The sequence below is a fragment of the Pinus tabuliformis genome, chromosome 5_1 (genome assembly GCF_031772625.1).
Source record: "Pinus tabuliformis cultivar Carrire ecotype Pingquan chromosome 5_1, CPIR1, whole genome shotgun sequence".
Classification (NCBI taxonomy): Eukaryota; Viridiplantae; Streptophyta; class Pinopsida; order Pinales; family Pinaceae; genus Pinus; species Pinus tabuliformis.
The window spans coordinates 927,479,049-927,495,182 of NC_142305.1; the positions used below are offsets into that span (position 1 = coordinate 927,479,049).

General features: G+C 35.1%; 1 long non-coding RNA gene across 1 annotated transcript; it reads left to right on the forward strand.

Annotated features, from left to right (window-relative positions):
- The first annotated feature begins 2,157 nt into the window (after nt 1-2,157).
- On the forward strand, nt 2,158-4,068 carry LOC149167823 (uncharacterized). The gene is made up of 2 exons (XR_016260581.1): nt 2,158-3,301; nt 3,646-4,068. It is a non-coding gene; the product is annotated as an uncharacterized LOC149167823 (long non-coding RNA).
- Nucleotides 4,069-16,134: the final 12,066 nt, after the last annotated feature.

Here is a 16,134-nt window from a genome sequence, read left to right on the forward strand (position 1 = left end):
TTTTTTTTATGAGTAATAAATAAAGACTTTGGGGTTAACTTCTGCTGGTGTTACTCTTCATGGAAATGCTATAAGATGTATTATTTTCATGCATATATTTCTTTTTGGCCTTTGATATAGCTTTTTGAAGAGCGATTTGAGTACAGGTATCTTGCTTAGTCGCTGGGGTTTGAATGGTAATTTAAGTTTTGAATATAATAGCAGGTATCTCTATTAGATCTGAATTTCATTATTGTTTTCTCGCTTTATATTGACCGCTGAATTGAGTTTTGCAGGAAATCCTTGATTATTAGATCATCGGGCGTTTGGGGAAGTTCTCGGCTAAACCAATCAACTTCTGATTTGTGTTTTTTGAAGAGCCTAGTTTGAAATTTGATCCCGAGCTTATCATAAGATATTATTTTTATGGGTGATGCATGAAGGGTTTCAAGCTTAGTACCTCCTCTAAAATTCAAAAAATTTTAATTTTTCTGTGCTAAATTGTTAGATTTGGTTGTTGAGCGCTGTAGATCATCAGATCTGGGAGCGGAGTCAAACTCACACTCCCTAGATCTGATAGATATGCCATTTTTTGTACATAGATCTGTAATTAATTTTGGTTTTCTGACTTTGGTTTTCAGGGTTTTAATGTTTTTGGGCCATTGTGTATATCGTTTGGGTGTTTTTTGTTGTATTGCAGTGGCAAATCGGAAGTTGAAAGCTGTGCAGAGTCCAGATCTAGACCTTGGAGGGTAAGATCTGGATCTTTGAGGGTCCATCAACATCATTTTGGCAGGATTCACATCCAGATTTCACAGTTCAAAGGTTTAAATTTATTTATTTTCAAATCCGGAATTTTTTTAAGGGTTTCATCAACAAATCTGGAGTAGAAGTATAATATTTTAATCAAGGTTTTTTGGGATTTCTTTTTGGGTTCTTCGGCTACCGTTTTTTGTTTTGTCTTCTGTTGGGTTTCTCCTCATCTCTGCGTCCTCCTTCTTCTATTAGATCCGCTGCCCTTTCCTCTACATGCAGTCCTCCCATCTCTTTCATTTGCCTGCACCGTCCCTTCCCCTCACCCATCGTTGCAGTGCCAACCGTCCAAACCTTGAACCTACGTATCCCCTCCTCCACTGTATTCCTGCACCTACACACAACAGAAAAAAAAACCTCCACGCATTTCTCCCTTCCTCGCTGTTTAACCTGGCTCATCTCTGCGTGATCTCCTTCGCTCATCAGCCTCCTGCGTGCTCTCTTTGCCGTCTTTCCTTTCCGCTGTCCAACATACCTTCCTGCGTGCTAGCCAAACCTGCAATCCATCCTTCCCTCGCTGCCTTCGAGATCTCCCCTCCCTCTGCGCGTTTTGCTATCCATCCCAACCTCCCTATCCTTCTCTGTCCACCTGCAAACACCAACAACGACTTCATACCCCTTCAACGTTGCCATCCCGTTGCTCCAAACCTTGCTTCTGCGGTCGAACTCCACACCTGTACACACACACAACAAAAAGCGTTTGATTTTTTTTTAATGTTTTATGTGTGCGATATCAAATTTCATTTAGTTTAGTTCGATTTCATTACTTTTATTTAGTTTAGTTTAAATACCATTTTCATTTAAAGCTTTGTTTAGTTTTGTTTTAGCATAGGCAATCGATTTTCTTTTATGTGTTTTTTTAGCTAGGTAGGGTTAGATAGGTAGCATTGATTTTTTTTTTTTTAGGAAGTTTGTTTTGTTTTAAAAATAAAATAAAAAAATAAAAAAATTCGATTTGGTTTTATTTTTATTTAGAACTTAAAAATATATATATATATATATATAATCATAAAAAATAAAAAAAATAAAAAATTAAAAAAAAAAAAAATCCTAAAAAAATTTAAAATTTTCAAAATATAAAAATTCTAAACATTTAAAAAATTTAAAAATTTCTAAAAAAATTTATATCTGTGATTAAGGATTTAAATTAGGAGGTTTTTCACTTAAACGTTTAAAATATTAATGTGGCCTATGGCCCATTAAAATTTCAATTTTTAACCCTTTGATTCATTTAAATTCCTAAGGAATAATTTAAAAAAAAATTAACTTAAAGTTCCTTAATGTCATTTGGTCATTAATGCAACTTTTATGATTTTCCTATGGTCAAGGTGCGACGAACATTTTAATCATGTTTAAAAGGCTAATTTAATCTAGATCTTGGTCTGGAACCCTTTGCATGTGACTGTGTTGGGCGTTTTCGTGGATTATTTATAATTGTCATGTTTTGTCACATATTGAAAATCATTCTGGATAACTTGTTTTATTGATGGTTAATTCAAATATTGAAGGCACTGGTCTATAATTGTTTCTATCATGTGGTTGTGTTTTGTCTACATTGGCATTTAATCTATCAATCTGATTTAATCGTTTAAATTCATCAAGTTGTCCGTGATTAAAATCTCCTAGACTCTGTTTTTCACAGGTTATCTTTATCCATTTACCTAGGGACTACCCCCCTTGACTTGTCTAGGAGAGAGTCTAAACGAAGTGAGTAAGGATTTAAGAGTGACAACCCTTACTCTGAGCGTTGTCGCGGTGCCTAGAGACCTTGTGCGACAACAGAACCCTAACCCTTAGATCTAATGGCTGAAATTAATTCTCAATTCATTAGATCAAGGGTGGAGATCATTCCCTTTCTTGACCCCCTCCTCCATGTGTTCCCCTTCAATTAACGAGCCTCCTAGTACTTTTAATGTTTTTGTACCATGTGCACTTTTTTCTCATAAATTCACTTTTAAAACATAAAAGTCACTTTAATAATAAAACGTGTACTTAGTATTTTTCTCATAAAATCACTTTTAAAACACGTGACTTTAATAAATTAAAGTACAAGGTACATCTCCCATAAAAAATAATTTAGCTCCATGACATTAATTAAACTCATAATGTCACTAGACAAAACGGTCATTAATGTGTCTCCCTAGGCCAAAAGGATAAATGCTTAGGAAACACCTCCTTGCTACCCTTATTTTCAACAAGTTGCAATGTGATTTTTTCCAGAAATTAGGCACCAGAAATCATACAACATATTTGGACCATGCATAGCTGGTAATTTTCCCTGATCTATGTACCATGAAATGACTCATCATGTTGGTAACTAGAGATGAAATAAAGAGAATAATTCCGTGATTTGGGCTTCAAGATCTTAAGTTGACTTAATTGTGTGGTTTCCAGATTTGGTTACATCAGTGCATGATCACTGGTATTGTGCAAGGTGTGTAAACGCGACAAACCCTGCAGGTCAAGGTGCAATTGTTGTCCAGACTACAGCTTTCATTTTGGTAACTATGTATGGAATGTTCCCTGGTAGCAATGAATTCAGTTTTTATTTTAAAGGCTAATGTGACCCTTTTTCTGGATAATATCCTATCAAGCGTTGATGCTCTTAGCTATTTGTATGTTCTACAGGGGTTACTGAAATTGGTGGTTTTTGAGAGGTTTATACAATGTTTATCAACACTTGCTGCCTTGTTGTCATGATATTAAATGTTTTATGTCTAGGGAGTATCAATTAAAGATATGAAGTTAGTCTCAAGTGGGTACTTCTACACTTGAAGGCTTGGGATTCTTGCTTACTGTTTAATACTCTGCAGAATCCATTTGATGGTTGAAATTGGTTTAAACGTCTTGCAGATATGAAGGCTCCATCGGTGCAGCATCCGAGGCAATGGCCGCCACTGATTATTTAATGGAACAGCTGAATCGGCGCAATCTTTAGGCTGGCAGTCGGACATTAATTTAAGATGCAAATCAAGGTTTTATGTATATTGAGGTCATATTTGATGAAAAAAATCAAGAGTTGCACTCCAATCCAGAATCACAATCATTAACCATCTGATTCTTATCCTGGATTCCAGAAGCACCGTGTTCCTTCTAAGATGAGTTAGGTTTGTTGCTTCAGTTATGTCTGATGCAAAATAGGCGTTTTGTGATTTTTCTGAACTTGTAAATAAAGCATGTGGCAGTGATCAATTAAATTTGGGATACTTGCACAAGAAAAAGTGTAACCCAGTTGGTGAGTGAATTCATGATAAAAGTTGGTTAATTATTGATTGAGGATTAGCAAGTGAAGAGTCACTGGAATTACTTGAAATAGTCAAATTGCATCCAAGTTTTGAAGGTTGATATAGCTAATACTAGAAAACTTAGACACTCAGTAGTTGAATGCGAGGTTATAAATGTAACATATACTTGTTATCTTCGCTGAATATATTGCTGTAAAATTGAGGGTTACAGTCCAACATCTCTCCAACTGTAACAACTGATTCATATTGAATTCTCAACCTTAAGTTATTCATATGGACATTATACTCTTAAGATACTATTAGTACTATATCATCACACTGAATACTTTCTAACTCATCTTCATCTGATTTTTGAATTTTTGGTGAGGTTCAATGCTCAAAATTTTGGTTGTTTATCGTTTAAAATGAATATTAACCATTTAGCCTATATCAATGTACTTGTACAATATCTACTTTATTTGTTGTTTAAGCTATATTATTCACCTACATAATCTGGCTTTCTGTATATGAATCTGTTGGCCTACCGACAGGCCTTTAGGATGGTGCATTTCCAATTGTATTGATGTGTTCTATTCTGAGTCTATTAAAAAGACAATACTACCTATCCCAAACTTACCATTACGAAAAAGAAAATCAGGAGGTTAGATTGTGTTTATTCATAGCCTGCAAAATGTTGCTCTAATTTGTGACTTACCATTACGAAAAAGAAAATCAGGAGAGGTTAGATTGTGTTTATTCCTAGCCTGCAGAATGTTGCTCTAATTTGTGACTTACCATTACGAAAAAGAAAATCAGGAGAGGTTAGATTGTGTTTATTCCTAGCCTGCAGAATGTTGCTCTAATTTGTGACTTACCATTACGAAAAAGAAAATCAAGAGAGGTTAGATTGTGTTTATTCCTAGCCTGCAGAATGTTGCTCTAATTTGTGGCTGCAATCCTTTTAGTCATTTTCTTTTATCTTCCACTTTATGGGCGGGCCTTATTTATATTCCCATTCCGTACTTGTCGGGGAAGACGTGGGTACATAAAAATCTATGTACAGGGACCTATGGGGATATGGGTGTCTAAAAATCTAGGTAGGGTGTCTAAAAATCTCGGTACATGGAGATGCGGGTGTATGGGTAGGTAGATTGAGAATAATCTTCTATCATAGACGTTAATAATGAAACATTGAACAATGGCCTATATCGTAATAATGCTGCATCAATCAAGATAATAACGCTGCATCAATCAAGGATAGCTATTCAAATAAGATTATAGTGTATCATAAAGAAAGAAAGAGAGGGAAATTATTTTAACTTCCACCAGGCTAAAGACAGATTGCTTTTACCTCTGCTTGATGTATTCGACTCTTTTTCTGTGAAGCTTCAAAATAAATGCTCCCAGCTTTTCGACAAACCCCTCGCTAAATAGATTATCCCAAGAGCTAACTGCCAGCATATCTGCATAACTTTTCCTGTTGTCTTTGAAGGCCTCACATTCTGAAATGAAATGTTTTTTTGTTTCCGCTCTTCCGGAAGAACAAAAAATGCATACACTTTCCTCCCACACTTCCTTTGGCCTTTTCCAGCGCCCTGTTTCACAACGGAGTTGATCTTGCTCTCCAAGAGATATTGGCCTCTATGAATGCTTTTGGTTGATGACTATGAGTGGGATTAAACACTTCAATATAGTAAATTTTCTTTCTTCATAGCTCCTTATCCCAAGTACGTTTGTGGAACTTTTCTATAACAAAAGCTTTTATCTCTTTGTTGTTTATGGGACACGTGTTTAAGCAAATACCCTATTTACTAAACCATTTGTTATTTTGCTGCATCCGAATTTTTCGCTCTTGCACAATCTATCATTAAAGACAACCTTAGGCCATCTACCCTCTTCCATTTGCTCAATTTTTTTTAAATACCTTATGACTTGCACCATAGCAATTGCTTCAATAGGATTAGTCCCTGTTTCACTTAACAAGATATCATAAGGAATTGCACTTTTAATCTTAAATTTGTTTGTAATTAAACACTTCTGAATTTTCTCAATTTGTCTCCACTGCATGTCGGATGCACTGCTAGCCCACAGTTCACAACCATAGAGAATCACCAGAATCACTAGAAGCCCAAAAAGAGTTTGAGTGGTTTTCCAGTGCCATAACTCTGCCTCTCTACACCTATTTTGAAAAGCATAAAATGCTTTCCAACCCCCCAAATTTCTTCTCTTTCTACAACCATTCATGCTTAGATTTTTGTTGAAGTCAATTCCGAGGTATTTGTAATCCGCAACTTCTTCCAGAATGTTGCCTTCAAAGTAAAACTTATGCTGGTTATGTTTTATTTTCTTAGAGAAAACTACTACTTTCGTTTTGCTAATATTGACTTGCATCCCCACACTTCTACAAAAATGCTCAAGGGATAGTAAGTGCTTTTGCAAACCAAGAGTCGATTTAGCAATCAGAATAAGGTCATCTGCATATAAAAGAAGCCTTATAACAAACTTGCACAAATAGATCCCATCACCCCCTTGCGAATTTAACCAATCTTTAAGCTTGTCGATATGTAAACCAAAAAGGGTAGGAGACAGTGGGCAACCTTGCTTGACCCCAATATCGCTTTTAAAACTTTCAAAAATGCCTGATGAAGTTATAATTTTGACTTTCACCTCTTCATACAGCCTATGCACAACTGCTCTCAAATGTTCAAGAACCCCAAGTTCATCCATTCTGTGCCAAAGCTTATCCCTAGGAATTGAGTGAAACGCTTATCTGAAATCAACAAAGCAACAAAATAATTCTTCCTTTTTCTCCCAAACTTTTACAATGATGTGCCTTAAAGTTATACAATGATCAATTGTGGAATGTTTAGGTCTAAAACCTGCTTGCCCTTTAGCATACTTATCTGTCTTTTGCCCACTTGCTAATTTTGTTTTATAGAATGCTTCCAAATAGCTTTGCAAACAAAGGGTTTATCATGATGGTCCTATAATTGGAGGGATTATTGACGTCATCGCTCTTGAAAAGCGGTGGTGCCAAACTAGTTGTCCAATCTGTGGGGAGCCCTTGTTGTATGATGTTGAATATTTTTGTAATGTGAGGTGCAAGAATCTTTGAGCCCCACTTTAGATATTCTGCTTGGAGTTCAGCTAAGTTTTTTGCTTTTCCAACACCCAACTTTTTGATAGCCATCTCTACCTCTTGTATCGTGAAGAGTTCAATATCAATGTTGACCAAGGGGGGAGGGTCAACCTTGGGAATCTGCTCATAAAGTTGTTTTGCATAGTTAAACCATTTAGAAACTGTGATATTATTTCCAATTTGTATATTTTTCGATTGGAGCTCCTTTCAAAATAATTTGGGATTATTTTCCCCAAGGAAGATTAGTTCTTCCCTCCTTGAAACCATGAAATCGGCTTTTTTCTTGCTTGATAACTGCTTGTAAGCTTTGAGCTTTATGTTATCCTTGTTTGACTCTTTCCACATTCTCTTCGCTGTTTTGCATTCCTCGAAAACCAATAACTGGAAAGCAATTTGTTTCAAACTTCTTAATTTTTGCTCTTTTGCACTTTGCAAGTGCACATTGAATTAAATGTGTTAATTCATGACTATGAAGGCTACGAGTTGTAATTTTCTCTTTCTCGAAAAGCCTCTCTAGCGTCATTTTGAAGGTATTACAATTTTTTGGGGTCAAAAGAATTCTGCCCTGTGTGAGATTTTGTTGGACACGCTGAATTTTCGACTCTAATTGTTTTTTTCCAATCCAAGAGAAACATAAATAAATTGGCTTGTGCTCTGATTTCAAATCCCACAACTAATCGCCAATCAAAACTTCTTCCATTTTCTCACACAAACAATGCAAGCAAATTACATAATCTACCACACTTGCTCCATTGTAAGTATTGCAAGTGAAATTACCGGACTTTGCCCATCTAGTCAAGCCATTACAAATGAGATTGGAGCCCTTCTCCTTTGAAATTCTTTCCCACTGATGATTACTTTCTTTTGTAAGCCAAATAGGATCACAATCACCTTTACAACAAAGAATGCTAGCTTGCTCACTTGCAGGCCTAGCATTGAAATCACCCACTATAAGGACTTCACCTAGCTGCGAATATGTTGCAATATTCGCTTTTAAAGCCGCAAATAGATCTTTGTGGTCAAGCCCTCTACCTTCTTAAAACTGCAAAATAATAGGTGATTTATAAAACTTTAAATTTTAAACAATTTAACTCTATAGCTAAAAATCAAGTTTCTAGTTCAAAATGTCATTCCGTGTTTTCAAATCTTTTATATATATGTTTTTCAAGAAATCATCCCTCTGCAATTTGTTAGGCTGGAGGTAGATCAATGAAGCTAGGTAGATCAATGAAGCCATTTTATTGTTAGGTAAATGTTTTTTTGTTATTGTTAGGTAAATGTTTCTTTTGTTATTAATAATTATATATTTTTTTTCGAATTTTTATTTTTATTAATTTTTTTATAGCAAGTTTTTATTAGAGTTTCAAGTCCTAGCTAACTAAGGTCCGTATGATATCCATCAAACAAACATGTACACTGTTGAAATGAATTAATATTGAAATTAAATTTTAGACCATAATATCAATCATACACTATATACAAATTAAACACGGAAAAAATAAAACATGAAATTTAATTTCTCACACATAGTTAATTACTCTTGAATATTAACTTTTCATTCTTCTTTAAAAACTTTAGAAGTAGACCTCTGGACCATCCAAGAAAATATTGCATGGATGCCGAAAACAACCTGAATTGAACTTGTACAATCTGTTTATATAAGAACTGTTGTATGACATGTGAGACATGGTATTCGCTTCTATGGACATGTTCATAAACTGTACATATTTGTATGGATCTGTCTGTATTACTGTATGGACTTTTAAATGACTGCGGATTGTTGACTGTGTTGCTTGGGAATGCCTGTTCCTTCTTGTTTGCACTCTTCCTATCTCTTTCTAACTGACTCAATTGCTCAAGTGTGTTAATATTCTTTACATTGCCATGTCCTTATACTTTTGGTGGAGACTCTATTTTGAAGATTCCTTCTCATGTGAGATATGTATGAGAAATTTTTAGATTCAAGTCATGCATGAGATAAAATTTAGATTCGACAATTAACTATAAGATTTTTGTCCTTTTTTAACTAAAGTGAAATAAAAAATAGAATTGCTTATTGCGAATATTAAAAGTTCTTTGAGTTATAATTTTCAAAAAGTTCCAATTTGAGTTATAATTTTCAATGCCCCTCTTAGCAAGAAGGAATTATGCACCAATCCGATATTTGTTTCTAAATGCTTTAGACTTCTCTTTCACCAAAGGCTTGCTTATAATGCCAATTGCTCGTTGATGTGTGAATATGTTGGACCTCCATCACCCCATTTTGAGTTGTGTCTTCTATAAAGTGATATTTGATCCTGATACATTTGGATTTGTTAGGAAACACTTGATTTCAACAAGTCTGATGCAATTTTGATTATCACAATAAATCAAACAAAGTTACCAACTGGCGAGAAATATAATTTCAAAATGAGGACTCTAGCCCAAAAAACCCCTATTTTTATGTACCTTGAAATTGAAAAATGGTGTTGCTATATCATCATTTTCTTTTTAAGTTAAAATTCTAACAATTTTCAGCATGGCATTAAAAATCAAATATTATGTCTACAAAATACATGGAAAAACATTTTGAAATGCAAAAATGGTGATGCAACACCCTCCCTCTTATTTTTAAGTTGAAAATTCAAACATTTTTTATACATGGCATAAAAAACCAAATATCATGACTATGGAAGACATGACAAATATTTTGAAATGCAATAAGTAGCGATTCAACATCATCCTTTTTTTAGAGTGAAAATTTAAATAATTTTCAATTGTGGCATTAAAGACCAAATATCATGATAACAAAAACCTAAAAATCAATAATTAAAGTTAAAACTATAGCTCATTTGAAATTTTAGCATAAAGCAACTTATTTTTTAAATTGGGCACTAAAATTGCATTATTTTTAAACTATGTTCTATTAAAAAACCATCATTAATGTACACAAAATCAGAAAAACAAACACTTTTTGAAAAAACAAACACCTTCCGAAAAAAATCAATATAACATAAATTCTTATTAAAAAAAAAAATGAAACTATTTAAAAGAAATTAAACAGATAAAAAAAACCATAACTTCAACCCAGAAAAACTAAAATAATGATTAAAAAAATATTAGAAAAAAAATAAAAAAAATAAATTTATATTAATTTAAAAAAAACCAAAAATCCATAACAATACTGAAAAATAATTCAAAGCAAAAAAATACAAATAAAAAAACAAATAAATATATTTAAAAAGAAATTAACCTAAACCATATATAACACAACAAAACAATAATTTAAAGTAAAAATTTCAAATTAAAAAAAATCTTAAAAATTATTTAAAAAATCAAAATTAACCACTAAAAAAAAAAACACACAACTACAAAATTAGTGGGAGCCCAATAGACTTTGTGGTATATATAAATTATTTTTTCAGGTTTTTTTCAATTTTGTAATATTTTTTTGAGTTTTGGAAATAGAAGTTAAGTTTCCATTTATTTTTAATTTCAATTTCAATTTTGTATTTTTTTCCCTTTTAAATGTAATCAATTAATAACTAAAAACTAAGTAATGTCATTTTTAAAGATTTTTTTTCTCCTTTTAAATGTAATTAATTAATAATAAAAAACTATGTAAGGTGATTTTTTAGATTTAGATTTGATTTAATGTTTAGTGGCTTAATGGTTAAGACCATAATATTAATTAAACTGTAATTTTAATATAAAAAATAAAATAAAATTTTTTTTTTGAAAAACATTTAAAAAACAAATGCTCTTAAAAAAAGACAAAAAAGAAAAATAGACACTTTGTGTTGATTTTTAGGTTTCATGGTCATGATATTTGGTTTTTAATGTTATGGTTGAAAAATGTTGGAATTTTAACCCAAAAATAGAAGGGTGTTGATGCATCACCTATTTTATATTTTGACATGTTTTTTGTAGTTATGATATCTTGGTTGAAAAATGTTGGAATTTTAATCCTAAAATGAAAAATGTCGATGATGCATCACCATTTGTTCATTTCATAGTTGTAAGATTGTTTGAAACATGTTGAAATTTTAATTCAGAAATGAAAAAAGAGCGATAATTGATTGTCAATTTTCAAAATTAGCATGAAAATCATGATTTCATGTGACCTCCAGAAAAGGGAGAACTCAATTAAGTTCTTGTTAAGTTGGTAACTTTGTTATTACTATAAGCTCCAACTCCCAATCAAACAATCTTGCAAGTAACTTATGAAGTAATATGGTCTCACAATTAATAATACTATCTACCAAATATTTTACCTCTGGTGAACCAAGTGCATAGAAGCCAACTTCTTACTGAACTAGGATACCATTGTTGACCTCAAGTCAAAGAAACACCTTGAGGCGCTCTTCTTGTATTTTGCACTACCTGTCCAATTTGAATATGAATTACCGTACAACTTCACCATCTCCATGACATTTCAGACCATACTGCACTATTGTTGAAAATGTAGCAAGAAAAGTCTCAATTTTGATTTTGCCTTAATTAAAATTGAAGAAATTCGAAATTCCATATTAGCAGACAACTTGGAGGAGTTAAGTGAGGTGACATGTCACTTGTCATTAACTTAAGAACACTCGATTCGAGTTAATGAGTTGAATTAAGTTTGCTTGAGTTGATTCCTAAAAAATAGGAGTCTAGCTCAGTGAATTCGAGTTAGGGACACGAAGTTCAGTTTGTGTAGTGGGTTCTTAAATTTTAGGAGCCTAGGTTGAGTTAATTTTAGTTGTAGCAATTTTCAGTTAAACTAGTTCTAACTGTTGGAGGAACTAGTGGAAGGTCAAGTTGTGGAAGTGGAACTTCAACCACACTCAGTGATCATCCAGGTAACTAATAAACCAACATAAATTAACTTATGCATGTTGAGAATTCGAGTTACCCAGTTGATATTGGAGTTCAAGGGCAGTGTATTATTAGTTGTAGGATATTCCAATATGTATAGATGGTGCACACAGTCAGAGGAAGGACCTAAAAGAATTGCACAATCCAATGGAGATTTTTTTTATTAAATAGGGGTCTAATTCCCAAGGGAACAATGCAAGGAATTAGGAGCTTGGAGGGCTTGAAAACTGACTAAGTGTTGTTCAGAGTTAGTCAGTCAGGCAGAGGATAGAAGATACAGGTGCAGGTCAAGAGCAAAGCATATTGTATTCATCCAAATTCTTTAATTAATGCAATACAAATAGTAAGGGGTTTTTAGTAGTTGCTTTCCCCTAGATAAATCTCCGTGTATGTGTGTTAATCTTGATGCATGTTAATCATTTGTGTTATCGATCGTGAATTTACTTCCGCAGATCAGTAGAGTAGCTTCTAATTTTGTGATTTAGTAAATTTCATGAGCAGTTTAGAATCTACACATTAATTCTACTACTATGCCCCTTAAATATATGGGCACATGTTTTGTTGCTACCTTATGCTCTTGCCTTGGCTCTGCCATGCATTGAATCGAGGTGTTCATTGCAAAACATACATTTGTCCTAGTGTTAAGAAAATATATCAAGGAACATATTAATGACATGTAAATTGTGGGATCCATCAACTCCAAATCTAAGGCCATAACTTTCTTTAGATGAGTGGTCATGGGTGTGGCCCTAGGTTTGCAGTGCTCTATTTGAAACCTCTTTTGGAATTGGACTACATACTTATCCTATTTGAGGTTTTTTTTTTTGGTTTTTGTCAAACTTCCAATCTCAAGAAGTAATGCATTAAGTTGATATCCTTCATCTTAAACTTATATACCATGTTTGCTTTGCACCTTCTAATGAGCATCTTTGCACATGTTAAAAATAAAGCATCTACATACAACAATGAAATAAGTAGATCAATTTGAACAAATATATAATATAAGTTAGAATTTGCTTGCTTTGAGCGATGCCCATATTCTACAAATATCCATTAATTTTTGAATACCGTGTTCTCGGTCCTTGCTTGAGTCCATGCAAAGATTTTTTAAGTTTGCACACATGGGACTCTTTCCCATTTACCTCTATTAATTTTTGGTATGTTCTATGCTTAAGAGCAATTTACTTCAATTTTCGTGTTAGCTCAATATCAATGTCCAGATTAGTAATCACATTAGCATGATAGTAAAATGTAGATAGAGCATAAACATAAACAGTAGAAGACAAGCCAAGACAAGAGGACACAAGATGTGGCACCAGCCAAGGACAAACCCCAATGTGGGGAAACCCTTGATCAAATCTTCTTTAGTCTTCAATAGTTCAACAAAGAGATAGAGATAGAGTACAATGATTTAAAGTCAATATTGAATATGCCAAATAGGAGATCTGACATCATATATCTTAACCATGAAGATGAATCAATGAAATTACAGTTCTGGTATCAAGGGCTGAAGATTTCTATACAGCAGATGTTAACCTTAGAACTGCTCTACCAATCACCCAGAGTACTGCAACTTTCCTTCCACAAGACCCTCCTTCCTTTGCTGCATCACTGGTTATATCAAAGCTGCAAATTTGGCACCCTTTACATGCTCCAAGGACTGGTGTCTTTTCTTGGCTAACCTAGTCACTAGTTAGGGCACAAACTTTGTCTACTACAATACCCTATACACACCATCAAACCTCCTATTGACTGTGGCTTTCCTTCACACAGTCCCTCCAACTATACACTGCCCTTTAACCTTCTCCTAGTCTTCAAAACAACCTCTTGATCATGCATAAGAGACTGCGGTATTGTCTCCCTTCCTAGCTGCTGTCAAACATTGGAATATAAGGCTAGAACCAGCCCCTATACTCACCCAACAACCCACTATAGGGGCTCAACCTACCCGTAATGTCTTTTGTGCAATCCGCTGCCCAAGACATAGATGAACCTTGCCACAAATGCCCTTACAAACAACCCCAAAGTAGTCTCTTGTAATGTGGCCTTAATGATGTTTCATTTGCACTTCAAAACAACCATGAGAATGACCCTAATTTCCTTCCCTTCTTCGCTAAAGGTGCGCTAACTTGCGGCCCTAAAATAGAGACCCTTCTCCTTGCCTTAAGGCTCCTTCTCTTACTGCAGATTAGGGCCTCCTTCTACTGCGACTAGGGCCTCCACTTGACTGTGGATTAGAGCCTCCTTGACTGCGGCTAGGTCTCCTTTCCAACTGCGGCTAGATCTCTCTTTAATACTGCGACTAGGTCTCCTTCATGACTGCGGCTAGGGATTCTTAGATTTGTGGCCAGATCTCCTTCATGACTACATCTAAGGCTCTCTTAGATGACCCTTTCCTACGTCTTCCTTGAGAGAAGACAAACCCGAACGAGTGGAGAGAGAAATCATGAGAGTTGTGCTCCTCAAATGACTTGAGGTCTCCTCTATTTAAATGCAACGTTGAGGTTGAGCTGGGGGTAATTTGCTTGCTGGCCGACCTTGACAAATTGTCAAATAATATAAATAAATTCATCTCCATAAATACATGTCAGAATTGGATGTCTTTAGATCAATCCTACACCTCTCGAAGAGAGGAATCCAAGAAAAATATCAGCTGCCATAAATAAGGTGACTCATATGGAGTTTGGCCCTAGTTGCCAATTTTAACACTCCCTCTCAACTATGGAGAACTCCATCTGCTAATCCATCTATCAGTTGGTACTATCTCTGCCATCAATGCACTACTTTGCACTACTCTGCTCTGCTGAACTATGAAGAAGAAGAAGTGATTGAGAATGTATCATACCATTCTCTACTGACCCAAAGTCAGTCCCATATAAAGAGAGTGTCTCATACCACTCTTACGGATTCGAAATCAGTTCCAAATAAAGAGAGTGTCTCATACCACTCTTACTGACCCGAAGTCAGTTCCAATTGATCCGAGATTAATATAGGTCATCCTAGCATAGGAAGTACGATAGTAAACAATGCATCCATCAATAGTACTATTGTCCCTATCCTCATTTCCCTACTCATTGGCCAGATTAGAGGTACTTCCCATGAGTCCCAGACTGCATGGGTAGGATGTCTCAGCAAGAGAAGGATGAACCACTCATCCTACCTACATGTCGCCATGGGGTATCATAGGGGAAGGCTGAACCACTCACCTTGTACACAACAAATCACTAGGGGAAGGCTAGACCACTCACCCTATGATTGTGTATTAGTAGGAGAAGGATGAACCACTCATCCTGCGTACATAGCAAACCACTGAACCTATGGTTGCTAATTGCTCCAAGAAGTACCCCATGCCCCTCGGAGCTCCCAGAGCTCAATATCCATATCATACAAGACCCTCAGAAGAGGGTCTCTCCAAGACTCCTAGTCGTTCTCGAAAAGTCAAGAATTTGAACTTTCCCAGGGCTTTGTCAAAATTTCGGTGACCTGCTCATCAGTCCCAATGTGATGGAGCCTTATTACTCCTCGTTGTACCGTATCTCGAATAAAGTGGTACCCGATGTCTATGAGCTAGGAGTGATCATGAAATATAAGATTCTCTGATAATCGGATCCCACATTGGTTTTTGCAAAGGATCATGGTGGAATCTAGCATATGTTTGAACAACTTACAGAAGAGCTTCCTCAACCAGACAGCTTCACAGGAGGCCATACTTGCAGTTATGTATTCGGCCTCAACGTTGCTTAAAGCAACCAACTTCTGCATCCTGCTCATCTAGGATATCGAAGTAGAACCTAAAGAGAAACAACACCCAAAAGTGCTCTTACGATCCACCACATTTCCTGCCCAATCAACATCAAAATAACCATGCAGCCTCACATCTCCGACGGTGTATCTCAATCCATGAGTGATTGTGCCCCGAAGATATCTTAGAAGATTCTTGGCACCAATCCAATGTGTGTGATGAGGCTCAACCATATATTGGCTCAACGTGTTCACTGCAAAACATATATCTGGACGGGAGTTCACGAAGAACATTAGTGATCCTATGAGTTGACGATACTCAGAAGAAATTCCCAATTCAGGTCTGATAGCACTACCACATAACTTCTTAAAGTTAAGCTCCATCGGGGTAGTCACAGGCTT